The 27,572-nt window shown below is 36.3% G+C and overlaps 1 long non-coding RNA gene across 1 annotated transcript; it reads right to left on the bottom strand.

Moving 5' to 3' along the window:
* Nucleotides 1-15,137: 15,137 nt before the first annotated feature.
* Nucleotides 15,138-26,710, bottom strand: LOC132017213 (uncharacterized). The gene is made up of 4 exons (XR_009404201.1): nucleotides 26,531-26,710; nucleotides 25,205-25,284; nucleotides 16,868-17,080; nucleotides 15,138-16,706 (listed from the first exon to the last, which is right to left on the bottom strand). It is a non-coding gene; the product is annotated as an uncharacterized LOC132017213 (long non-coding RNA).
* Nucleotides 26,711-27,572: the final 862 nt, after the last annotated feature.

Raw genomic sequence — 27,572 nt, 5'->3', positions numbered from 1 at the left:
TAGACAGAGGATTTTACTGCATGCCTATGAACACAGGGTTGTTAACAACCTCCCTCGAAACCCATATCCTGCCCAAAGGTTTACAGTTCCTTCTCTTGAAATCCTGGTGGAGTCAGCAGGCAATCAGATTTAAACAACACTTTTTAACAAGGTTACTTCTCAGTGGCTAAGAATTCAAATGCACAAATATGTTCTTGTATATGATTTGAATTTTATTAGAAGGCTGGACCTAATATATTTTGATCACTCATCAGTTTTATAAATAATAAATTTTTGTTGAAATGTTTAGAACAAATTTAATAACCGTTTGTTAAATTTCTGAGGTTCGCATTTATCCAATGAGAATAATTCAATGAGAACCTTCATAATCACGTGCTAAATCTTGTCTTTAACCATCTTAATACCTTCCCACCCCTTACCTCCCACCCCCCTGTGCCTATGGGAATATGTAACTTTGAAACACTGTTATGCAGATATAACCTCAGAAAAGAAATGTTTTCCAGATCTGATAATCTAAGAAAATCATTATTTGTGGTTGCCTGAGATGTTTTGTGAGATGCTCGAGAATTAACAGATGATAAGCCTTAAATATTTTGAATCAACCTTGGTTAAAATGAAGAGAAGCTAAAAACAACAAAGGTATGTAGTATAAAAACCTAAGAGTGAAACTGCTGTTTTGAAGTACTATACCAGTCATTACTGTTTTAGGCAAAGGGGAAGGAAAAAATTGGGGAATATTTTCACACCAGTGTTCATAAGAACATTAGCCAGCAAAAGGATTTTTTTTTTTAAATAAACTTTTGTCTTAGAAGAGATTTGTATTTCTAGAGAAGCTGGATAGATAGCGCAGAGAGTCAGTCTCTGCTCTACTCCTCATTCACCCACTTTCCCCTATAATTAACATGTTCTGTTTTTATGGTACATTTGTCACAACTAAGAAGCCAACATTGGTATATTACTATTAAGAAAACTCTACCTTTTATTCATACTATCTTCGCCAGAATGTCAAGAAGTGAACTCCATGTTACTGAGATTTCATTAGATTTTTCCCTCATGTCTTTTATGTCCTGAGATCAAATCCAGGGAATTATATTGGTCATTATATTTCCTTAGCCTTCTCTTGTTTTATGACAGATTTTCAAACTTTACTTACTTTTGATGATTTTGACTGTTTTGCCAAGTGCTGCTCAGGTATTTTGTCTCTCAGTTTGGGCTTCTCTGATGCTTTTCTCATGGTTAAAATGGGACTATGCACCTTTGGAAGTGTGCCAAAGAGATGAATTTGCATTCTCATCATATCATACTGGTGTGTGCTGGGTGGTCTATATTCTCAGCATGACTTTACCACTGGAGTGAGGTTTTCCTTCACCACCCAGCTGAGGTGCTGTTTGCCAGGATTCTATACTGCAGTGAAGACATTGTATTTTTTTTTTTTTTTGTATTAAATCTATATATGCTCTGTGTAGCAGATATTTGACACTCTTTTTGGTTGCCCATTCTTTGAACCCCTTTCTTACAATAAGAAATTTCTTACCTTGGGAATTCCTGCTAGGCTGGGGTTCAAGACTGAAATGTGTTTCGAGCCTTCTTGAGGTAAGAGTAAGAAACTTGTGGTAGCCATCAGAGGCATTATGTCTCCAGACAGTGAGGGAGATACCAAGTGGAACCCACTAGTGAGGAGATAGCAGAGATCGAGCTTTAGAGGCAGCATAACGTGAATTTGCTTATTTGTCAAAAAGGCTGAGGTCTTGGTTTTCTTTGACAGACCAGGAAACTCATTTTGACAAATTCTTTCTAATGACAGAAAGTCAGAGAGTTCCTCCAAAGGGTGTTATTGATTTTTTAACAACAGCAAAGTCCTTAAAAACTAAATCAGAACAAAGTCAAGGTTGAGCTAAACATTATTTTCTTCTTATGCCCTGGCATTCCATTAATTTTCTTGAGTGGTAGAGGAAACTTCCATCTGATATGGGAGTGTTTTGTGCTTGTGAGCATTACCTAGTATGAATCAAAATGAAAAATGTTTGAAAATTGCCAGCCTGTTGTCCCCTCCTTTATTTGTTCAAAATTTAGTGTTTTTTTTTTTTTAAGTTTATTTCTTTCTTTATTTGTCAGAGAGAGAGAGAGAGAGAGAGAGAACACAAGCAGGGGGAGCAGCAGGCAGAAGGAGAAGCAGGTCCTCTGCTGAGCAGGGAGCCCAATGTGGGACTCTATCCCAGGAAGTGGAATCACCACCTGAGCAGAAGGCAGACACTTAACTGACTGAGCCACCCATGTGTCCCCAAAATTTACTTTTTCATGAAGGCCAAATAGAAGTTTATGCTTTTGGACCATATCATATTAATCATTCCAACCCTCTTTCCCAAATAATGCTTCAACTTTCATTGTCTTCCAGTTTTTATGGAGACAGTCACTATACAAATTAGAAATATGATTTACATTTTGGCATTTTCTCTGTTGTATACATTTTTTCACAGTATGAATACTTCATTTTCATCTATATAGTGAACAATTAAGAATAATCAAATTTGGTTTTCCCTGAATATTTGATAAAACTTTTCTTCTCTAATCAAGAAAAAACTTTAAACATTTTATTACTTTGAAATAATTATAGATGCACAGGAAGTTGCAAATAAATATACAGGAAAGCCCTTGCACACTTCCCCTAAGTTAACATCTGTGTAGCAGTAGTAAGGTAGGGATACCAAGAAGTTGACATGGATGCAATCCACGGGCTTATTCAGATTTCTACAGTTGTGCATGCTGTCATTTGATGTAAAATCTTAACTTTTGAAGTTTCTTTTTGCCTTATTGAATTGTTTCTGGTACGTAATGTTAACTCTTGTGATGAACCATCCCCCAAACCTCAGTAGCATAACACAATAAGGGTTATTTCTCATTCACACAAAAGCCAATGTGGAGGTTTCTGCCTTTGGATTACCTTCATAAGGTCATTTAGAAACTCAGGTTCCTTCTAGCTGGCAGGTCCATCCTGCCTTAAGGCATAGAGGAGGATTCATTCAACTGGCAGTTGGGAAAAAGCCACGCATGGAAGTGATACACATCTCTTTGGCCCACATTTCACTAGTCAGGACTCAGTCACATGACCACTCCAGATGCAAGCATAAGTGGGAAATAAACTCTAGGTATGTGTCCAGGAGGTAAAGAAAATAGAATTGATTTCTACTACACTTGGTTTCTTGGGATTAAGAGGCAGGTTTTATGTTTTATTATCTGTTGTTATCATTTTATAATATCTTTTTTTCTTAATCTATGTTCAAATATTCTTTCTCAATTTAGTAATCTTAAATTCTATGTGTCTGCTTTGTGATCCTTTTTTTGGAAAAAGGCATGGGAAATAAATAAATTCAATAAGTTCTAAAGGAGTTAAATAAATAATTTATGCAACATTTCAATAGCAAATATTCATTTGTTTTTATTTTTAAAAATCTTTTTTTTGTTCTTCAATGTACTAAAAATTAATAATCAAGATTTTACTGTGAGAACATGATAAAATATTTCAATTAAAAATGAAAGTTTTGTGTTGAAAATAGAACTGCCCTATGACCCAGCAATTGCACTATTGGGTATTTACCCTAAAGATACAAACATAGTGATCCAAAGGGGCACGTGTACCTGAATGTTTATAGCAGCAATGTCCACAATAGCCAAACTATGGAAAGAACCTAGATGTCCATCAACAGATGAATGGATCAAGAAGATGTGGTCTATATACACAATGGAATACTATGCAGCCATCAAAAGAAATGAAATCTTGCCATTTGCGACAACATGGATGGAACTAGAGCGTATCATGCTTAGCGAAATAAGTCAAGTGGAGAAAGACAACTATCATATGATCTCCCTGATATGAGGAAGTGGTGATGCAACACGGGGGCTTAAGTGGGTAGGAGAAGAATCAATGAAACAAGATGGGATTGGGAGGGAGACAAACCATAAGTGACTCTTAATCTCACAAAACAAACTGAGGGTTGCTGGGGGGAGGGGGTTTGGGAGAAGGGGGTGGGATTATGGACATTGGGGAGGGTATGTGCTTTGGTGAGTGCTGTGAAGTGTGTAAACCTAGTGATTCACAGACCTGTACCCCTGGGGATAAAAATATATGTTTATAAAAAATAAAAAATTATAAACAAACAAACAAACAAACAAACAAAAAATGAAAGTTTTGGCCAATAATCCATATATTAGTGTAAAAACCACATTTAGAGTAATATTTAGAAACAGAAACATAATTTCACTTTCTTTCATAGACATAGACTTTGTCAAAGTAGGTTATATCTGAAATATGGATTATAATAAGAAAAAATAATTTCTTATTAATTTTTTAAAAGAATATTTTTACTTACATAGACTATCTGAGGGTTTATTTCTAGTCTTGCTCTTAAGGTAGTATTGAAAATAGAGGACTTGTGCTATTGTATTGCTAGTGATAGAAATTCAGTATCCCAATTCCATTTAAATCTTGCAGTAGTTTTATTCAGCAACGTTATCTTCTGTTTTTATACACATTAACTCCATTGAAGGTGATGTAATTTAACCCTCTTACAAATCTGAAAAAGGAATTTTATATGCCCTTAAAATTACATCATGCTGCAGAGCGGGACTGAATTTAATCATAAGAAAGAGGTCATTTTCCCAACTTCAATTCTTCCATAAAAATCTTATAAGAGAGGAGATAAGTAGTTAATTTAAAAATCATTGTTCCGTGGAAAGTCCTTAAGTAAACATGAAGTCAGTTCTGCTTTTTAGCAATTTTTTCATTCTGCCATCATTATTTCCACTGTAAAGCAATATGGTCTTTGTTGTTTGAACTATTATTAAGAAATTAAGGCCCAAGTCGAAGTGGCTAAACATCAGCGAATAGATGGAAAAACATGCATTTCTTTTCAAAGCATTTTCAGCTAAAATTTTACTTCGGTTGTGAATTTGTCAAATAGACTGAAGGAACACTGAACATAAACCCTGAGTTTAATTCTGCAAGTCTTTCCACGATAGTGTACATATGTAATTAAGGGGAAACTTGATGAGCTATCTTTGGTGTTACTTCACATCCTGACTATGTATGATGTCAGACTGAATCCCTAAAGCACATCAGGCTTTCCTGTTCCTCTCCAGCCACTTCTGTTCCTTTTCTTCCTGTCTTTCATCCTTTTCTGGCACGACATCTTTAGATGTGAATATGGAAATCATCTATGGAGTTTTAGGGACAAGGATTTCAAGCTGTTTTCCAGAGCAAAACATTTTCCCATGCATTTTTTTTATATTCTAATGCTTTTTCAAGTTTTACTAACATTTATTAACATTCTCCAACTTCTTTTTCATTGTCATGCCAGAAGCTTGTTCTTAAGGATGCCATAAAGAAGACTTAAAGGTTTTCTTCCAAATATCTGATAGGAATTTGCCACTAGTGGATTTGTAATTAGTAGCTGGCAGTGGCTATTATGCTATGAAGCTGTCATCTGATCATTTGTCTAGTTTGAGCTATGGGATGTATGAATCTTGACACATGAGAATTCACATCCTGCTCTTTGAATAAAACACTGAAGTCGTGGAAGAAAAGATGGCTCTTTATCTTCCACGTGGACCCTTTTAATTTTAGAAATTAATTGGGGTGAGTCTTGCCTTCCTGTTATGATTTCTCCCTACACAGTCCTGGGCCAGACTTCTGTTCCCCATGTTAACTGACATGTGTGCAGTAGTTCCAGACTGCGGTTCATCTGAGCCAAGAACAAAATAATTAAGTAGAGACATCCTCTCCTTTCAAAACAGTGTGTACACCCAAATTCAATACTAAAGATTTTTAGAATTCTTTCAATATCTAAGACCACAAACAACCTTTTATTTGGACAGGTAGTACCTCTCTGTTCTAATTAAACATAAACTCTCATAAACTTTTTGGTGGATAATATGTCAAAATAGATCATATTCATTAACACAGAAGTTCCTGCATACATGTATTAAATGTTTTGATAAATCTTCAAATTTCTAAATTTACTGATGTGTTTTATCAATATGCACTTTTATCAACAGTTAATCAGAATCAGTTTCCTTACATCCTGAGCACTGAATATTTTAAATATTTTTAATTTTTTTTCCATAGATGAAAATCTATTTGACTCTTAGTTTGATTTGCATTTCTTTGGTTATTTCTTCCTTTGTGTACTGACTGTTCTTGTCTTGTTACTTTTTTATTATCCATACTTGAACCCTGCTAGTATAGGAGTAGAAGAAAAGAGATTTAAATGATTTTTGTTTCCATTCATGTGGTCATACCAATTTTTTTTTTTCATCATGGGCACTAGTCTCCTTGAGAACACAGTGTTCTGAATGGAAAACTCCAAGAATGAAAGAACATACTATGTAGCATTTTGGCCAAGAACAAAGCACTAAATTTGAAAAGAGCATGCATTACAACAAAGAGGGGTGGATATGGGCTGATGTGTTAATGTCATAGTTGCATTTAGTTCTGTAGGCTTGTCTTAGGTGCCTCATACATTGCTTCACTTTTCCTCTAAGCCCTGCCAGTATGGTACCACCCATCCTGAATGCAGCTCTCTCTGTGGGACCTTAAGTAAAGCCCAAATTGCAGGGTAGAAGGTCTTTAGTTCGCTGTTTGAGGCATGAATAATTTCTCTGCCATCTCTTTTGCCCCACTCAAGTTACCACGTGGAATGCCATTTTGGGTAGCTTGGAAATGGCCCTATACTTGTATCATAGAGAGACCCAGACATTCTTTTTGTGTACTTTGTGATGGCAGAGAGAAAATAAGGAATGGATTCAGGGTTTGACCTAGGAATTTCATCCAAGTTGGTTGGGGTTTGGGGTTTCCTGAGTTCCTGTCATGTCTGGAGGTTCCTGTCATGTCTGGGGGAATCTTGCAAATAGGTTGGTAATGAGGCATTTTGAGAGCTTCTGATTCTGGATATGGATCACATCATCTTAGGTACGTGGCATCCCATCTGCTTTTGTACTCCACCTTTCATTAAAGGATAAACGTGGTATTGTGGCGTTATCGACATTTAGCAATATTATTGGTTCTCATAGAAGAGGGTCTAGGAGAAATTTTAGATCCATATTTTAATCAAGAATAATAGGATAACTATTATGTTTCCCTGAGGAGTATCAATTTTTTGACTGAGTTGTGCCCACAGGGTTTTCAACGTTTGTCTCATTCCTTATTTTCCAGCGAATGGTTCTGTGGATTAAAACTGCCTTCGTAACTGTAGAAGGCAGTAAAAAGCAATAGAGAGAGTTAGAGAAGAGACAGCAGAAACTGGCTTGCTTCCTGTGCAGTCTTGGGGCAGTTACATATCTTGTCCAAATCAAGTCATTCCTGTACAAAAGGGAAATCCATTATCTATCATGTTTAATTCACAGAATAAAATGAAGGACTGGATCTTATAGTTCTAGGAAACACAAAATACGAATGCAAGGTAATATTATCTACTGATAAATACAATGCTATGGGTCCCAGAGACTTTTATAAGTATTTCCTCATGCAATAACCATTTTGACAAAATTGGTTGTGACTACAAAAGATTGTGTTTTTCCCATAATTCTTCAGAGGCTGAACTCATATAAAAGTATTTACACACTTTAGTTTTGTGTGTGTGTTTGTGTGTGAGTGTGCTCACATGTGAAGTATTGTCTCTCTTGGATTATCTTATCCATCACTTACTCTTCTAATAAAAAAGTTTATTTCAGCTTCCTGGCTTCTAAAAACATATGTTCATATTTTACTTTTCTTTTTTTTTTTAAGATTTTATTTATTTATTTGACAGAGATCATTAGTAGGCAGAGAGGCAGGCAGAGAGAGAGAGAGAGAGGGAAGCAGGCTCCCCGCTGAGCAGAGAGCCCGATGTGGGGCTTGATCTCAAGACCCTGGGATCATGACCTAAGCCGAAGGCAGAGGCTTTAACCCACTGAGCCACCCAGGTGCCCCAGTTTTTACTTTTCTTGAGATAACAAACCATTGATTTAAATTCTGTTAATGTTTGAAATGGTCTATGATATTTTTCTAATATGAAAAAAATAAAATTAGAAATAATGCCTGCTCCCAGTTTTGGAATGAATAAGTCACAGGGGTGAAAGATACAGCATAGGGAATATAGCTGATGGTATCATAGCGTCATACGGTAGTTACACGGGTGAGCTCAGCATGACATACAGAGTTGTCAGATCACTATATTGTACATCTCACACTAATGTCTGACTAACATTGTATTTAAAAATAAATAATAAAATATACCGATATCTATCTCTATCCATACATGTATGTGTATCTATACCCACACTCAAGTACAAAAGTTACATTACCAAAAATGGCAGTAAATCTAAACAACTGGTATGAAAAGTACATTTTTTTTCAGCCTTTGTTCCTGCACTGTGGCCACAAAACACCCAGTCTTAATGTCACTGTCTTATTCAGCATTCCACTTGAACGGAATTATTTTATGTTCTGGTCTGGCACAGCTGGTTCAGATTCTAAATGGTTGGAGGATTCGATGAAAACTGGGAGGAAATCTCTGTTTCCGTTTCTCCATAAAGGTGTCAAGTGGCTTACTACTAGTTTTACAGTTTTGTTTCAGTTTGTTTTAACCGTGTTTTTTTTTTGTAGAAACTGTTCCACAATGTACCAGTAATGAGAAGTAGAATATAAAATATCTTCTTCTAGAATCTCAAAACTGGCTCTGGCACAAACATTTCATTTACCACGTGTAACTTAGGAATGCTGTGCTCCATATTTTACAGACTGAGAAACCTGTGCACAGAGAAGCATTAAAATAGGCAAAGAGGAGATTAATATTACTGATTTTACAGACTCAGAGTTTAAATAGATCATCAGCAATAAAAATAAAATTTAAAAAAAGCTTATGTACCCAGATGATGTTAAAAATAGTCAGATGATTCGGTCATATGTGCCAAAAAACCCAATCAATTCAGTGAATAAAAAAGTTTGATCATTTTGACTGTATTCCAATCAAAAGAGCATATTCTGAGACCCAAATGTTCATAGATTTGGTTTCCTAGTGTTTGCAACAGTTCTGAATTCCTAAATGTGAGAATTTACCTTACAGATAATGTGTATAATTGGCTATTCTCTTAGAATCATATATGAATTAAGCTGCTGCCTCCAGTTGGAATATCCTTCCTTTTCCCCAACTTTCAGCTAAAAATTGGCCCACTCTTCCCACCCATGTCACAAGTCACACAATCCCCAAACTGATATTATCTTTTTGTCTTTGAAAACTCCCTCTTAGCTCCTAACATGTATCTTCATCATAATAATGTAAATATTGTTTTGTGTTTTCTCGTCTCTCTATGCTAAGTTCTTGTTGGCAAATACTGTGTATTTGTCACTTTTGTATTCTTCATACTGCATCAGATGGATATTGTATATATTGTTAGGTAGGTTGATATACATCAAGTTCTACTAAAATATGAAGAAGTTATATGTCAGATGTCCCCCCTAAGATCCAGATTAATATTCAGATATATATTATGTAGTTCATCATCTGAGAGGATAAGAGGAAAAAACAAAACCCTAAAGTACAGTCATCCCCTAGGTTTAGCCTCATGAAGAGCTTTTACAAACTCCAGCAGTTTCTTAAAACTCGTTGGTTACTTCAACTGAGAAGCAGTAGAAATTGGGAAATTTATGTCTCTAACCAGATACATTGGTGACCCTGGCAATATAGGGGAGAATGTGGAGTGGATACTGAGTAAGCCCCTAGCAGACAGTAGAAGAAAAACTGATAAGTGAAAGAACTCACAGGAGAGCCTACTTGTATAGTCCAAGGTCAATTCAAGCTCAACATGTCCCAAGTCCGGCATCTTCTCCTGTACTCACTCCTTTTCCTGTGGTTCTGCCTTCACAAATAGCACCATCCTGTCAGTCACCCAAACTAGAAGTAGGACCAACAGCCCAGGTTTCAATCCTTCACATAAACTCTGTGTTAATCCATTTAATGTGGTTTTAGTTTCTTTATTATCTTTCCTTTCTGTCTGTACTGACAATTCCCATTGTCCAGTATCCTGTAGAGATTTTTTGGTATTTGGGCAGTTTCCATTTTTCTTGCCTTCTTAGATTTCATACACCCCATCTACCCTAAATCAGGACCCGCACCCACCCACCCACCCAACCAACCAATCCTGGGCCATTCCTTCCTAGGAGCTCTCTATTCTCACTTGGATTCCAGAGAATCTGGCCCCAAGGTTGATTTTTAAAAACAAAATGCAAGATCTAGGCTAAACGAATGACTGCCTTCCACCTTCCCGAGTGCAGAAAACCAGCTCAGAGATGGTTATATAATGGTCACTAATATAAACACTGTATATCTATGGGTTTCTTTTCTGTAATGCTGAGACAATGACACTCTTTTTCTACTTGATGTTAGTGCAGAAGCATGTAGAAATGAGTGGTGATGGAAGATATTTGAGGAGTTTAAGGCATAACTGCCTATGATGAAGCCTACCCTAAGAAGAAGATAGAGAACAAAACCATATCTTTGATGTCGTTTGGGGTCTCTAGATAAAGCCTGTGCCGTGGCCAACTTTACCTTTGGGACTTTTAAGAAAGGAAGATATTAAATTCTGTTTATTGAAAAAGCAAGTTTGAATTGGGTTTTCTGTTTCTTACAATCAAAACTTCCTAACTATTTAGTATGATAATTTGTTTAATTGGAAGAGGAAGGAAGTATACTCACAAGTCCCTAGAACAGAGTTATCTATTTAGGATTTTGAAAATGAAAGTCACATTTTAAAAAAGATTGTTATACTGAAACATTTAAAAATAGGAAGTATTTATACTTCTTATAAAGTATAAGAAGAAATGACTCTTACAAACATAAAATAAGTTTATGCCTCTTGAAACAGCATCGTCATTTATAGCTCCCCATTTCATAATCAAGTGTCCTGGTTTGGACAATACATTATATGATGACTGTGCTAAAAATGTATATAAATCTCAAGTAGTTGTTTAGCTTTGGTACCAGTTACTGAACACATAACAATGGTCATCACTGGCTGTCCAGATTAAAAGGATTTTTAAAGATCTTTATCCTGTGGAAAAAACCAAGATGCCTTTCTAAATACTTTTTTAAAAATTATTTATTTGATAGACAGAAATCACAAGTAGGCAGAGAGGCAGGCAGAAAGAGAGGAAGGGAAGCAGGCTCCCCGCTGAGCAGAGAGCCTGACGTGGTCCTCAATCCCAGGACCCTGGGATTATGACCTGAGCCAAAGGCAGAGGCTTTAACCCACTGAGGCACCCAGGTGTCCCCCAAGATGTCTTTCAGTGGATGAATGGAAAAGAAGATATGGTCCATATACACAATGGAATATTATGACTCTATCAGAAAGGATGAATACCCAACCTTTGTATCAACATGGATGGGACTGGAGGAGATTAAGCTGAGTGAAATACATCAAGCAGAGAGTCAATTACCAGATGGTTTCACTTACTTGTGGAACATAAGGAATAACACAGAGGACACTGGGAGAAGGAAAGGAGAAGTGAGGGGAAATCGGAGGGGGACATGAACCATGAGAGACTGTGGACTCTGAGAGACAAACTGAAGGTTTTTTCTGGGGGTGGGGGGGTGAGCCTGGTGGTAGGTATTGTGAAGGGCATGTGTTGCACTGCGTGTGTCCCAAGGCCCTCTCTTTCGGAGTTCGCTCCTGGCACCAGATTCATGAGTCCTTGGGGTGGCAGTCCCCACTGGCTTCCCAGTGAATTTTGGAACACTGAAAAAAAAAAAAATCTTTATTCTGAGGAAGTGAATATGAACCTCTGAGAAGTGTTTCTGACTTCTTGACCTATCTCAGCACTCAGGAGTCTTCACATAATTTGCCCAGGTGACCACCTCAGCAGCATGAATAAGGAGCACATATGAGCCGAGAGAATCTCACGCATGGTAAATTGGGTCAGTGGTGTGAAAGTGACTTATTATCTCCCCGCCTCTAGACACTACTATAGTGGTTTTGAGCATTTTAAGATTTGCTTCCTTATTTGTTTTCATTTCTTAGAATCTTAGCTTCTGATGTGCTATTGGGTTGTATCTAGATATTTAGAGTAAAATTCCAATCATATCTTTCTTTTTCTTTTTTATCGATTCTTTATAAGGCCTGGAATTAAATTTGGGAAACAGAGTTTACATTAAAATCTAAAAAAAAAATTAGTTTGCCAAAGTTAAGAGCCCACATGGCCTGGTTCATTAATCACTGGAGTGAGTTAAGAGACATAGGTTTAGAAACATTTTCTATCTTTTTCATTGTCTTATCCCCATTCAGTGGAAGAGTGAGGAGGAATATAGCAGAAGCATAATGAGTATTTGTTGAATGAATGAATAGTGCCAGTGGGCATGGTTTATAATACCTTTCTCCAAGCCATGTAACCTCTCTAGTTTTAGTTTCCTCACCCGCAAAATGAAATTTAATATATCTACCTTCCCAAAAAAGAAAATAAAATATCTACTCCAACTACCCCACAAGTTTGTTATCATGATCAAATGAATTAATTGTATGAAACATTAGTAAAGCTATAAAATTATTCATAAAGGAAAAGTTTAATTATATACAAATATATATATGTGTGTGAATTTTTCAATTCCTCTTCAAGGAATAAATACACCTAAATTGGAATTATCTTATGTCTCTGTGTTGCTTCCATATATATTATCATAAATATTTTTTATTTCCTCTAATTTTAAAGCCTATTGAAACAAACCACTTAGCAGAAAAATTAAAATATATATGAAAAATTCCATCAAATAATACATTAAAAACTCATCATAACCATAATAAATTAAAATTTTGTGACTTCTCAGATACGACAACAATTAGCAGAGTTCCATTTTCCTAGGTGTCAGAAATTCCTTTTCTGGGGTCTTAATTTTTAAAGAAAATGTTCAAACAAACAAACCATTATATTTATAGAACCAGAACACATGTTATGTTGAATAAATAAATTATTGCTGGCAGTCTAGCTTTACTGGATTTCAGCAGCCCCAAATACAAATGCCAACTTCTCACATAGTGACTTACTTGTGGTTACCTTTTACTCTATAACTAACCATGCTCTAATAGTCATGTCTGAATCTTTTGCTAGCAAACACCCTTGAGGATTGGTTTAGCAACAAGCAAAGAATTTCTGTAGACCATCCAGGTTCCAGTCAAAGTAATACAGGAAGATGGGCATTTTCTTCAGGCTAGGAAAATAAACAATCCATAGGATTAAGCTGAACAGTGGGTGTCAAGCAGCTGGGACACATGTGGAATTTGGGTGCGTCAGAAAGCAAGAGCAAAGAGTCCCTGAGGGAATGAAGCAGTTAGGGAAGGGTTGGGGACAAGATGTCTCTGTGTCAATAACGGTCCCCAGCCTTTGGTCATTTTGTAACAGGGAGAAGAGAGAAATAAAAGAAGGGGTGAAGTAAGAGAGGTTTAGTGATTGTCATGGCTTGAATAGGAGCAGAAATAGACCTCCTGGTTATAGAAAGAGTAGTCATGATGGAAATGTAACATTTTCATTAAGTGTTTAGGCGAAGTATGGGACTGGAAACCAACACCTAAATTCTTAATAATTAGAATTTTTATTGATTTTTTGTTCCAAAGTTCAATGGGCATAGTTTTCATTAAAATAATTTTACTGTGCTTTAAAATGGGAACAATTTACTTCATGTGCCATTAGAATGGTACACAGTATTAATGTTCCACAAAAATCCTACAAGTCCAAGAATGGCTTTGCTTAGTCACTGCATAGGTTTTAAATGAAGAGAGCCAGAGGCTAGTCTGAGCTGGACCCTGCATATTGGAGCAAGACCCTGGGTTGTGGTTTAAGTTTCCAGGGGAATCATCAATACCACTTTCTGCTGCTGGAGAGACCACAGGTCCAACACCAGGAATACCACCCACAGACAAATCCATGTATTCACACAGAGAGACTATGGACCAAGAAGGGAAGAATAATAAATAAGCTGCTATCAGAAACAGGAAGACAGGCGGGTTTGGTGGCCAGCTGAAAGTAAAGCTGGTCAAGCCTCTAAGGACAAGATGAATGACTGACCTGGAGGGAGCTTGGGGCAAGCAGGGTAGGTGCAGGACCCAAGAAGGTAGACAATTTAGTGTTGGCTCTGTGGTCATTACATGTGTGGACTGATGACATATGTGGGCTCTGTAGGACTCTCGTCACTTTACTAGTAAAGACAATGTATTCCAGGAATAAAACAGTTCCTGTATTATTTGAATTGAGGATGCCATTGTTAGGTACCAATGGAGGAATTCTGGGGATCTTTACTGACTAGTTCCTATATCAAGTTTGACTACATTTTATAGAATCAGAGTGTGTAATTTTACTGGCTTGAGTTTGGAGAGGGAACTAAAAACACTTGAGCATTTTGTCCAAAAAAAGGCAAAGGATCTGGAGAACCTATAGAAATCTGTTATTTTTCCATAACTCCCTAGGAGTAAGATTTTAACAGGCTTTTAGACATTGATCAGAACCATCTGACAGTGGTTGGCGGTTCGAGTCTTAACTCACTGCCCCAGTTTGCTCTATCCATGTGGAGGAGTATATGAGCAGGTAAACCTTTAAGGACTTCCTTATAGTTTCCCTAAAGGGAATTACACATGCGCATCAATGAAAGAATAGCCAGGCCTTTAATACCATGAAGGATCTATTCCACACAGAATTAGTAACTTAGGCACTGCTTGTAATCTCTGAAGAGCAGTTGGACTTTTCCCCCCTCTTCTGTCAGTAGATTATTATATACCACTTGATATTTTAATTAGTTCCTCAGAATATTATTCAGGGATTTTCTGTTGTTTTATATAGAAATGGCAGATGTTGGATATAAGCTGCTATGGAAGATTGTGGATGGCCTGTTGACATGGAAAAAATAGAATTCTTTTTTCAGGGAAAGGAATAAGCACTTTCTCAATAAAATGAGATAATCAAAAGCAGAAAGACTTTGAAGTCTTAATAGAATGACAACAATATCCTTTAAGAGAAAACATTTATTTGGTCAGTATATAAAATCCCAATAGACATAGGCTAACTGCAATCTTTTCATATCCATTTTAGACCTTTTTGGTGAGTGTAAATTGTCACTAGATGAATTCTGGCCAAATAAAAAGAGTAGATTTGTTTCACTTAAAGTTTATTTTAAGCAGAATATGCCCTAAGCCAGGTATATATATATTATTTTAAATAACTCCTAATATTGAACTCTTTAGGGAAAAGTTTTTTTTCCCCTAAGTAAGTGCATAGTGTCTTGTATTCTTTGGATTCTCTGTGACATGCACATATAATTCCGTCACTCCCAGTATATAAATCTGTGTACCGTTTTGTATCAGTAGAAAGCTGAGTAATGGAAAGGCCTTGTTGCCAATATACAGGGCTTTCTAATCATGGACTGCCAGGTTACGTGGAGTACTATTTACAGATCTTAAAATGCACAAGGAAATTCTGATTTAAGAGTTACTGCAGTACGTAATACCTGTCAGGGAGCATCTCTTTAGCTAGCACATTCTGTTTGATGAATGGGATCAGAAGAAGCCAGAGTAGTATAGCAACTAGAACCTGGGCTTGGAGCCAAAGAACTCAGAGATTACTCAGGAATCCACATTCAGCTGTATACTAGCTGTCTTAATTGGGATAGTTGCATAACTTCTCAGTCTCAGTTTCTCCATTATAATGGGGATAATGTGTTTCTTGAATTACTGTTGCGAGCCTTAGGTAAAATTAGCTGTCTAGGACATTCAAGGTATTTATTCATAAATATTATTACCTTACAAGTTTTCTATACTGTCTAGTATAAAAAAATGACACAAATTTATTTTCTTTTGTTTCAATCTAGGTGCAGGAAACAGAAGAGCATCAAGTCAAAAAACGATTTAGTGAGGCTGCTGGAAGTACCACACCTAAAACAATGTTAATATTAGTTTTCCATTATCATTCAGATCAGTACATCGAGTTCAAACTACAATAGCAATACATGCAAAGTAATAAATACTCATTAAGAGGTAGAAAAAAATAACACAGGCATACTATCACCTTAGAATTATTCAACGCAGTTGTTTAAAATGTCATTTTAAAGAAGCAGAGACTCCTTTGTGAGCACATAGATGACCTTTGTTCCTTAATAGGTCCTGAGTCTGAAACCTTAAACATGGCCAGCTTGGCAGAGAAACACTTAAGGAAGAACCCTTTATTTGAGCTCTTCCTACTTTTTTATTCCAAAATTTTAAATCATGTTTTCTTTAGGAATTTTATGGAAATGTTGCCTCAGGCATGAATTTTTGTATTTGTCAAAGTTAGTATGAAGTTATATTAGTTGTAATAGAAATATTTATGTCTCTCAATAAAGATATTAATAATATGGTTACCTCTGTTAACTAAGATAATGGCAAAGCAGGGTTTTAGATAAACATATTAAGTATTATTTGGCTAAGAGAATGCCAGAGAGGCTTCAGGTACCAAGAAAATGGTTGAGTCCAATATTCCAAATTCTCCACTTTATACATCAAACTACAGCAAGTGAAGAGATGCAAAGCAGAGCAGTCTCACAGGTCACTTCCATGCTGCTCTTCTCCGAGGAACATGCCCAGTAGTCTATTCGTCTTTCTCAGAGTCCAGGAAAATGATCTGCATTTGAACTATGATACATGGAGAATGTCATTCCTTTGCCCTGAAAAACAATACAAATACCAGATCAAAATTAGAAAACCCATTCCAGCACACTCTGCATCTCCTCTTCTGTGTTCTGCAGGCAAGTAATGTTGGGGAAGAATAAAGAATCTTTTAAGTCAGGCAGGTATGTCCTTTTCTCTTTAGAAATTGTGTACTTACCCCTGTGTTCCACACATCCTTGTAAGAGCTCTAAGTGTGCTCTCATCTGATCATCGTAATGGGCCAAATGTGTAGATTTTTACCAAGTCCATTTTACATATGAAGAAATTGAAGTCTAGGAGTCGGTGATCTATTGAAGTCCACACAGCCAATAAATGGTGGTGCTGGAGTTTGGACCCAGGTTCTTTGATTTCAGCATCATGCTCCTAACAACTAATAAATGATAGGATATTCTAATTAATGCTTTAGTTACAAACAAGCAAGCAAACAAAAAGAGTTAGTGCATATTCAAGCTCTCCAACAAATTAAGAAATTTATGGCTTTGTTCTTCAGGTACACCAAATTTAAGGATGACTCAGGGCCAATCAATTCCTCTATAGGAAAGTTCAATTCAACATACTTAACTTTGTGCATAGTTTGATACTTACGTTTGGCAGAATACTGGCCTCCCGAAGATGGCCAACTTCTAATTCCGAGAAACTATAATTATGTTAGGCTACATAGCAAAAGGGAATAAAGGCTGTGAATGCAATTAAGTTTGCTAATCAGCTGGCATTATGACATAGAGATTATTTTGGTTATCTAGCTGGGTTCAAAGCAATCACAAGGATTCTTTAAAAGTAGAAGAGGGAGGCATAATAGAAGGTCAGATTGATGCGATGTGAGAAGGACTTGTCCTCTATTGCTGGCTTTGAAGATGGAGGAAGGTGGCCACAAGCCACGGAATGCAGACAGCCTCTGGAAGATAGAAAAGGCAAAGACACAGGATTTCCACTGGAGCCAACAGAAGGAATGTAGCCCTGCCAACTCCTTAATTTTAGCCCAGTGAGACCCATTTCAGACTTCTGACCTCCAGAACTGGAGGAAAATAAATCTGTGCCACGAAGTTTTAAGCCACGAAGTTTATAATAATTTGTTACACTAGCAATTGAAAACTAACAAAATCTTAAAAGCAAACAAACAGAAAACTTTGAGGTATTTTCATTAATGGGATTTGTCTAAAAGAATGTATCCAGTTGGCAAGGGAATTCTTTCAGAAGCCCATTCAAGTTCCCGTGTTAGTGTGTCTTGCCTTCATAGCATCTCCTGTACCTCAACAGACCTTTTAATCAATAGGAAGTGCATGTTTGGATTGCCTGTGACCTCATTCAACCTTAATTTAATCTTTTTTTTTTTTTTTTTTTGAAAGATAAAGAGAGGTGGAGGAAGTGGCAAAAGGAGAACGAGAGAGAGAGAGAACTTCAAGCAGACTATCTGGAGCATGGACCCCATACAGGGCTCCATCTCATGACCCCAAGACCATGACTGAGCTGAAATCAAGAGTCAGAGGCTTAATCAACTGAAACTACATAACTACAGGTGCTCCAAGCTTAATTTAATCTTAATCTTTTCCATTTACTAATTAACAATATACAGAGGGTCTCTCTTTATCAATAGACCTCCTCAAGCCAAGATTCATTTCTCTGAGAATAAGGATTAATTGGATATAATAATTAGGAAAAATTAGCTATGTCTGTTGATGATATTATTCCATAGGAAACTTATATGCATTTTGTCCATTTCATTCCACTAAAAAACTATGAATTGATTCATTAGAGCTGAGCTATTTATACCAAAACAAAAGTTATACTCAATTTATGGTCTTAAGACTATACACACAATTGAAGTCTGAAAATTTTATTAAATTATGAATATTACAAATATCCCAATGCTTCATTCCAGCCACAGAAACTTCATAATAAACTATTTAATAGGATTATCTCCTTTATTTTATTTCTATTTTTAAAAAATTTTTTGGAATTTTTTTGAATTATCGCCTTTAAATCACAACATTATAAAGGTACAGAAGAGAAGTCAGCAAAATATCTGGCCTACCAACTGATGTTGAAAATAAAGTTTCACTGGAACACAGACACATTAATTTATATATTCTCTAGAGCTGCCTTCATACAATAGCAGAGTTGAAATGCACTGTATAATCCGCAAAGCTGAAGATATTTACAGTATGGCCCTTAACAGAAAAAGTTTTCAGACCCTTGCAGTATAAACACAGCAACATCACAGATATTATCTTATTTTTAACCTTTAAATTTTACTTACAATTTAGATCATGAGCAAAGCTAATTCCTCCAACATCCCATGTTTAAAACTCACTTAAAAATTCACAAATATCAAAAATAATTATTAAATGCAAGATATTGATTAATGGCTTATCAATTTCCATGAGAAATCATCCCAACCATAGAATGAATAGGCTGGATTTTAAAAAAAAAAATGATCTTTAGCTAGTGGGATAGCAAAAGTCTCTGGGATAGCAAAAAATGACCATAAGGAAGGAGATGAGAGGTAGATTCCTTCCACCAGAAGAAAAACCCCATTGTCCTCTGCATGTCTCCAGGAAAAGCTTTTTTGAACATATATGCCAACTGGCAAAAAGAGGAGTATGAAGAAGAAACCCAAGAGAGGAAAGGCACTATTGAAATAGTAGGATGCTAGTACTGCTAATATGACTGAAAACATAAAAATATATTTTAGACATGTTTAGTGAAATTACAACCCAATGATGATAATCAGGTCCCACGGCTTTAAATTAGAAAGTAGAGAGATGGAAAAAATAATAGAATGTTGACCAGTATTGCTCTAAAGTGGTCGTCAAAACTTGATTTTGATAATTAGAAAAATAAAGATTAAAACTTGTTTCTCACAAGTTTTGACATTACTATTATAGAATTTAAAATATTATATATATACATATATGTATATATATATATATAATCATTGGAGAAGATTAAAGTAACTAAAGCAAAAATCAGAAGCCAAAGAAAATATCAAGTGAGTTGTAAAATTCAGAGCGTCCTAAAATGTACTTGACATTTGTTTGTTATAAGCATAAGCCCTTAATATGGTTTAAATAAATGAGGACAAATAAAGATTTCATATATAAAAATATATAAGGCAAATAAGCAAACAGAAAATAAAAAGATTCATAAATCCAAAATATGGTGTGATTATTTGAGAAAAAGCTACCAATGAGATGGAAAAACTAATAGAAGGTATAATAAAATTAGGATAAATAGAAAACAGATGAAATAAAAATATAAAAGGAGAAAGGAGAGTGTAGAGATCATCAGCAGTTAAAGACATTCATTAACTGTAAGGAAAACCATTGCTCATTAATTTGAAGAGATGAGTAAACTGGATGTTATAAAAAATTACCAGAAATGAGTGAAAATGTAGCAAAATCAGATAACGAGGAAATACCATATAGACAAACATGAAATAATTAAAAAAAAGATTCTGAAAGAATCATGGATAAAAATATTTTCAGGTCCATCATAGGTCTTTCTTTCCAATTTAAAAATAATAAAAACTCTTCCAAAGGTTTAAAAACAATGTACCACCCCCGCTTCATTTGCTTGAAATAGCATTATCCTGATACTGAAAGCTGACAATAGCACAAAAAAGAGAAAATTATAGAGTAATTTATCTATGTGATACAATAACTCTAGGGAAACAATTAGCATATTTCTATAGCTCATAGAAAGAACTATTCATTTTAATAAAATAGAATTTAGTCCAGGAGTTAAAGGATGGTATCATGGTATAAAAATTATTAGTATAATATATTGACATCAGGAGGTGAGAAAAAAAGTAGATACATAGGAAACTCAATAGATTTTTATGCCCTTTTGTGAGTAACTTTAATGCTGGTTCATTATTAAAAACAAACTGACAAACTCATAGGTAAAGTGGGAATGGAACACTCCACACTTAGTATGATAAAAATCATCTTAACCTAATAACCACATCCATACTTAAAGTGGTGTAAGACAAGTTTCCCAAACTGCTTTCCTTCTGTGTACCAATTTTGCACATTGTTTCCTTAAACAAAGGAAGCTACATGATCAATATGTTTGGGAAAGTCAGCCCTTTATTGGTGATATACAACTTACTATAGTTTAAGGACTTCAGGAAGTCCCTCACTAAATACATGAGACGATCTTGTTTAAATAAGCATTTTATCAAACTGATGGACCACAAGACCCATTTGCCTTAACCACTTATTAGAATCCCATTAATTATATCCTGCAGATATGCTTTGGGATATACTGTACTAGATCCATACTCCTTGGTACACCACTGAGGAACAAAACCTTAATTGTATTAGTGTCTCTTTCTCTGTGGCATTTTGTTCTGCAGTTTAGCTTACTCTAACTAGTACATTTACTGTTCAGGAGAGCTGTTGGCTCTACTATGTCTCCATATATCCCTAACCTGCCCAAAAGTTCCTGGGATCAAGTCCTGCATTGGGCTCCTTGCTCAGCAGGGAGCCTGCTTCTCTTTCCGCCTTTGCCTGCCACTCTGCCCGCTTGTGCTCTCTCTCTCTCTCCCTCTGACAAATAAATAAATAAAATATTAAAAAAAAAAAAGAAAATTGGGAATCAGAATGTATCTGTTATGGGTTGAACTGTGTCCCTGCAAACTCAATAATGTTGAAATCTTAACTCCTAGTACTTCAGAATGTCACTCTATTTGGAGGCAGGTCCTTTAAGGAAGTAAAATAAGGTTCTGGGGGTGGTTCTGATAGGACCAATGTCCTTGTAAGAAGAGGAGATTAGGTCACAAGCAGGCATGGAGGGAAGGTCACATGAAAACATCGGAAGAAGATGGTCCATTATAAGAAAAGAAGGGAGCGTCTCAGAAGAAACCAACCCTGCCAACACCTTGGTTTGGACTTCCAGCCTCCAGAATATGAAGATGTATACATTTCTATTACATAAGGCACCCAGCCTCTGGTGCTTTGTTATGGCAGCCTTAGTCAACTAATATAGTATCCCTGTCCTATTTAAAACACTTCAATAACTAAATACTATACTAAACCTCTTTCCCTTGGCCTAGAAACTATTGCATTATCTGGCTTCTCTCGTTCTTCTTACCTCTTCGTACTCTTTACCTTATTCATTCACCTCCGACAACACTGGCTTTCTTCCCTTCATTAAATGTACTAAGATCCTTCCTGCATCAGGTCATTGGCACTTTCTGTTCCCCCAATCTAAAAATCTCTTCCCATTGATCTTCATGGGACAGATTTTTCTTATCATTTCAGAACTTGGCTTAAATATTACCTCCTCAGAGGGACCTTCCTGATTACCTTATCTAATGTCCTCCACACTCACATGATAATAACTCTCCATTTCCTTTCCTGATTAATTTTCTTCAAAGCACTCAATAGCTCTGAAATGTTCTTGTTTATTTAGGTTTTAAGCTCTACAGTAGCAGAGACATCTGTTTATCGCCATCTCTCTGGAGACTGAAAGGGTTACTGACTCATTGTAATCACAAATAATATTTGTTAAATGTAGAATTAAGGGCTCTTTGAAAAACTTTCAATCACTGCTAGTCAGAATCATCTTTGTGAAAAGCAATTTCCTATTATGTTTCAAAAGCTTAATAGTTTTCAAATCTGTTTATACAGTAATATTATTTCTAGGAAATTAATTTTAAATATCAGAAATGGGAGCAAAGATTCTATAGGATTATATATAACATGCATTATGTATATACAATGGTAGACAGTATTGTGCATAATAATGAAATTAGAAACAATTGTTCAACAATGGGGAAATTTAAAGAAATTACAATTATTTTCATACAAAGAACAATTTTCATTCCACCTTGTTTTGGTAATTATACTTCCAAAAATTTCTCCCCCACTGGGTATGATGATAAGATTAGGTGACCCATATTCCTTTAACTCCTGGATAGACTAGTGGAGTCTTTCCCTGAATTTGAATATTTGCAGATTGGTAGAAAGGAAGAGGGAGACAGTTGTAGTTTATTCATTTCACTGCAGGTGCCTGGATAGTACTCTTGAGTAGTTTCTACTAATGAGGTTCACCAAGGCTGCCTGGCTCATGTCATGGCTGATATCCCACTGGGGTTCACCGTTCTGCCATTTTGATGGTCAAAATATATAATTGCTTCTATATTCATTTGTAAATAACCATTGCCCCCAGGAGTCCTTCATTGTCCCAGCTAACTCAGCCTTCCCTCCAGGACCCTGTGGACAGCCGCCCAATCAAGAAAACGGAGAGTTGATACTTCCTTCAGCAGCTTCATAGCTGACGTTGATTCTGAAAGATAGAGTGTCCCATGCCATTCAGATTTTTAAATTTTTTTTAAGATGTTATTTATTTATTTTACAGATAGAGATCACAAGCAGGCAGAGAGGCAGGCAGAGAGAGAGGAGAAAGCAGGCTCCCCTCAGAGCAGAGAGCCCGATGTGGGGCTCGATCCCAGGACCCTGGGATCATGACCTGAGCTGAAGGCAGAGACTTTAACCCACTGAGCCATCCAGGCGCCCCAGGTTTTTGAATATTTTGAATATCGTTCTTTCTTTCTGTCCTTACTGAGTCCCTTTGACCTTATGTTCACTTGTATTTTCTCTTTAATTTTACATTTGCTGTGCTGACTCAACTCTTCTCCACCTCATATTTCTATGCCATGCACATCACTTTCACAATATGTAGTTTTGTTGACTGTGTTAATAAACTGACTGTTAATTTATACAGTCTTCCAGGATGATAAATTATGGTTACCCAATTTTTAATTGTTTAGAAAAATATTGGTGTTCTAGCTATCACTAGCTATCACTAGCTATCATAGGGGTGTACCTGGAAACAATTTTTACCTAAGGGCATGACAAATGCATTTGCTTTTTAAAGACAAAAGTTCGGAAACATGGTGGTACTGTCTCAGACAAAGTTTTCAGCTAGGTTTCTTTTGGATGAATGCTTTGAAAAATACCACATCTCCATAAAATGCTGGAAAAAAATTCTCACTTCAAAATGCTGAATAATGTTTATAAACCAAAAGACAGAAAGTGTTATGTTCAACAGCCAAACCTCCTGGTGACCCAAGGCTAGCTCTGGACCAGGGCTGCACATTTAGCCCAAGGAAGAAATGCCTCTTCGGATGCTGACTCCCCAGCGTGGAATGTCAATGAGGATCATCTACCAGATGTGTGGATTAAGTACTACACAGAAACATTATTAAAAGTATATAATGAAACTTTTGGAACTTCTCTTTTTTTTTCCCAGAAAAGTAAAGAGTGCTAAAGTTATAATAACTAAATATTTTTTAGTATATTACAGTTATACTAGAAATTAATACCTTTGTTAAATTCACAGTTTGAAAATAGGTACAGATTAACTGGGGCCATGTGCCTACTTCTGGCCTGTTGAATGTATTTCAAATTGTCGATAGCCTCTGAAACTGGCCCTGAAACTCTCTGCAGGCCATCTCTCTCCCTGTATCTTCTGGCCAGACTCAGAGGAGCAAATAGGGTATTTGGAGCAACCACTACAAGGGTCCCTGGATCATCTGGTTGGCTAACTGCCAAGTAGTTAATTGATACAAATAAGAAACAAACTTGATCATGTTAATAAATCAACACACATTCTAGAATATAACTTACAAACGCATACAGATAAGTCTATCCATAATATATAAAAATACATTCATAAGATCTATAATAAAATATAAAACTCCTCAAATATCATAAGGTAAAGAAATGTCTTGTCAAATTTGAAGGAAGAAAACCCATCTAGAGTGGCTAAAACTCAAGAGAGGTTTCTTTTCTAGGCAGCAGGCTCTGACAGCTCAGACTTGGTTAGACTTTCTCATTTGACTCTTGTAAAGCTCACGAAGCTTACTGGTCTGATCCCCATCTGTACAGTCCCTGTGGCAGGACTATATCTTACTTTTGAATTCCTAGTACTCAGTGCCAGAGATGTAGAAGTCTTTCAGTAAATGTGTCTGTAAGGAGTGACAGATGAAAACAAGAACTGCATCACAGTTTGAGAGGGCAGTAAAGGTGAAATTTGTTGGATGATAGAATTTTGATGGGTGGAGACTATAATGAGAAAAATGTTCCAGGCAAAGCAAACAGCATGAGCAAAGGACATAGAAACAGGTTTTTAGCAAGTTTGTATGATACGAGCCAGGCTTGAGGTTTCTGTAGATATAACAGTGAGGGGGTCTTTGGTATTTTATTTTCATATAGAAAGTCACACTCTCTCATGATTACTAGTGCAAGCCTTTGTCTATTCTTTTTTTTTTTTTTTTTTAAGATTTTATTTATTTATTTGACAGAGAGAAATCACAGGTAGGCAGAGAGGCAGGCAGAGAGAGAGAGAGGAGGAAACAGACTCCCTGCCGAACAGAGAGCCCGATGCGGGACTCGATCCCAGGACCCTGAGATCATGACCTGAGCCGAAGGCAGTGGCTTAACCCACTGAGCCACCCAGGCGCCCGCCTTTGTCTATTCTTACTTACCTCCATCTTTAATGTGAGTGTGGGCTGTTAGTACATGTATGTGAATTTAGACCATAAGCACGGACAGCAAGGATAACATTCTAGAATATAAAATCATGTAAAATTATAATTTAAAAATGACAATGACATCTGTTTGTAGAAAACAAATTTGATGAGCATTTCAATAACAGTAACTTTCTACTCTGATAACATAACTAAGACAAAGCAAAATAAAGTACCATAAAGGTTTTGTAGATTGCAAAATAACTTACCAGTAAGATTAGCATTTTGTTAAATGGCATGCTTTTTACTAATAAATCATGTGAAATCACAACTTATACAAAGTGTATTTAGTTATCAAGTGTGTATTATGAATTAGGCACTATTCTGAGAGATACTTATGCACTGTGAATGAAATAAACACAGTCATTGCCCTATTTTGAGATTATTGTGTGCTAGGATAGATGTGTAAGTAAATAAACAAATGGTGTAAAATAATGGACTGTGAGGAGTACTATGAGAAAGAATAAGAGTATGGAAGTATATCATCATTGTAGACAGTTATTTGGACAGAATTATTAGAAAGGTCTTTTATTAAAGTGCCATTTAGGCTAAAACACATGAGGCAGAGCCAGAAAGGTACTCCAGGGAGATGTGTTCTAAGCAGAGTGACTCCCAGATGTCCTTTGTCCTAAAGACTGGTCAAAGCATCTGCCTTTCCTTCTTTCCTTCTCCAAATATTTAGTATGTAGATATAGTAGATAAATCGATGTGCTTGATGTTTAAAGAGATAAAAAGATGGGCCAGACACATTTCTTATCTCCAGGAAGTTCAGAATCAATGAAGGGATTGTAAATTTGAAGTTATGGCTGACAATTGTATGCTGGGGCCAGCATCCTCTGATTTGCCAGACTAGCTTGTTAAATATTCGAGAATTTTGTGGGCTGGTTGTTGTACAGTTAAGAGCTTGAAATCAACCCTGGCAAGAGTATTTACATTACAATAATTGTCAATCACTACAAATCAGGGTGCTTTCTCCCCCAGAGCCTTGGTGGTTAAATAAATAGCTACCAGCACTTCACAGCTGACTTAGAAGAGGAACTGGGTTGTTCCTTGGCTTTAGGCTCTATTGTATTGTATCAGCTGTTTGAATGGAGTGTGACTTGAACAGAATAAAGGACTGCATTATATCTCTATTTCAATTTCAATGATGGCCTTGATAAAAATGCTTTCAATAGCATTTAGGATTGGAAACTTGAGACTATAAATGTGATAAGATCACAGACAATATGACCTTTATTCTCCACACTGCCTTCAGCATCCACCATACCTGGGGTCATCACTCACCTGTGTTTGCTTTCCCCATCACAAACTCCATCTGTCCAGTCCAGCTGCCTTTCTCACAAGTACTGTATAGTAGGTCCCATCTTTGGTGAAAAGCTCTTCCTTTACTTCATAAGCCCATTCTTCAATAGATCCATTTTTTCGTTCCTCATTTTCATGAGCATGCTTCACTCTTTCCCCAAGTCCTTACTTCATATTCTCTTTTGAATCAGCTGCTGGCAGCTTTTGTCTTCCTCATTTTATTAAATTCTTCCTGTAAAGGGCACCAAATATCAGAGGTGATTTTCAGCTTCAGGTGATTATCTTCCTCAGTTTTGCAATGGCATTTGACACAGATAGTGATTCATCCCTCTTGAAATACATGCCATAGGTAAGAGGCACATTCTCCCATTTCTCTTACCTCACCAGCCGCTCCTGAATGTCCTTGGCTGTAAGTACTTGCTCCACATCCCAAATGCTGGAGATCCCCATGCTTCAGTTGTTAAAAATTTTTCTTCTCTATTTATGTTCACTGGTATCTGTGCATTGATGACTCTAAAACACTTCTCTCCTGACTGACCAATTCAGAGTTCCCAGCACTTGGCATCACAGGAAAAGCCCTTCTATAAACTGGCCTCTGCCTGGCTCTCCATCATCATCTCCCACTTTTCTCCTAACTCTCCATGTAGGACTTATTTTTTCTTAAAGAAATAAAGCTCAGTCTCTCCTCAGGACCTCTCATTTGAAATTTGCTCTATGTGGAACACTCTAGCCCTATTTCTTCTATGACTTACTGCCATATTTCACTCAAGGTTTGTTCAAGGTCACTTCCCTGACCACCACATCTAAAATGGTAGCACCATTACCTTACAGCAATTTAACTTCCTTTATACTACTTATTATAATAATATATCACATTTAATAGTATATATGTTAACATATTTTTAAGGTATCAGTCAATATGGTATTATCCAGTATATTGTATACCTACAGAGATGTGAAATCCTTCATGTATAATATAACCCAATGTAATATAATAAACCACTAGAACGTAAGGTCCTTCAGA

This window comes from Mustela nigripes, chromosome 5 (assembly GCF_022355385.1).
Source record: "Mustela nigripes isolate SB6536 chromosome 5, MUSNIG.SB6536, whole genome shotgun sequence".
NCBI classification, from domain to species: Eukaryota; Metazoa; Chordata; class Mammalia; order Carnivora; family Mustelidae; genus Mustela; species Mustela nigripes.
This window is presented reverse-complemented; position numbering and strand designations above follow the sequence as displayed.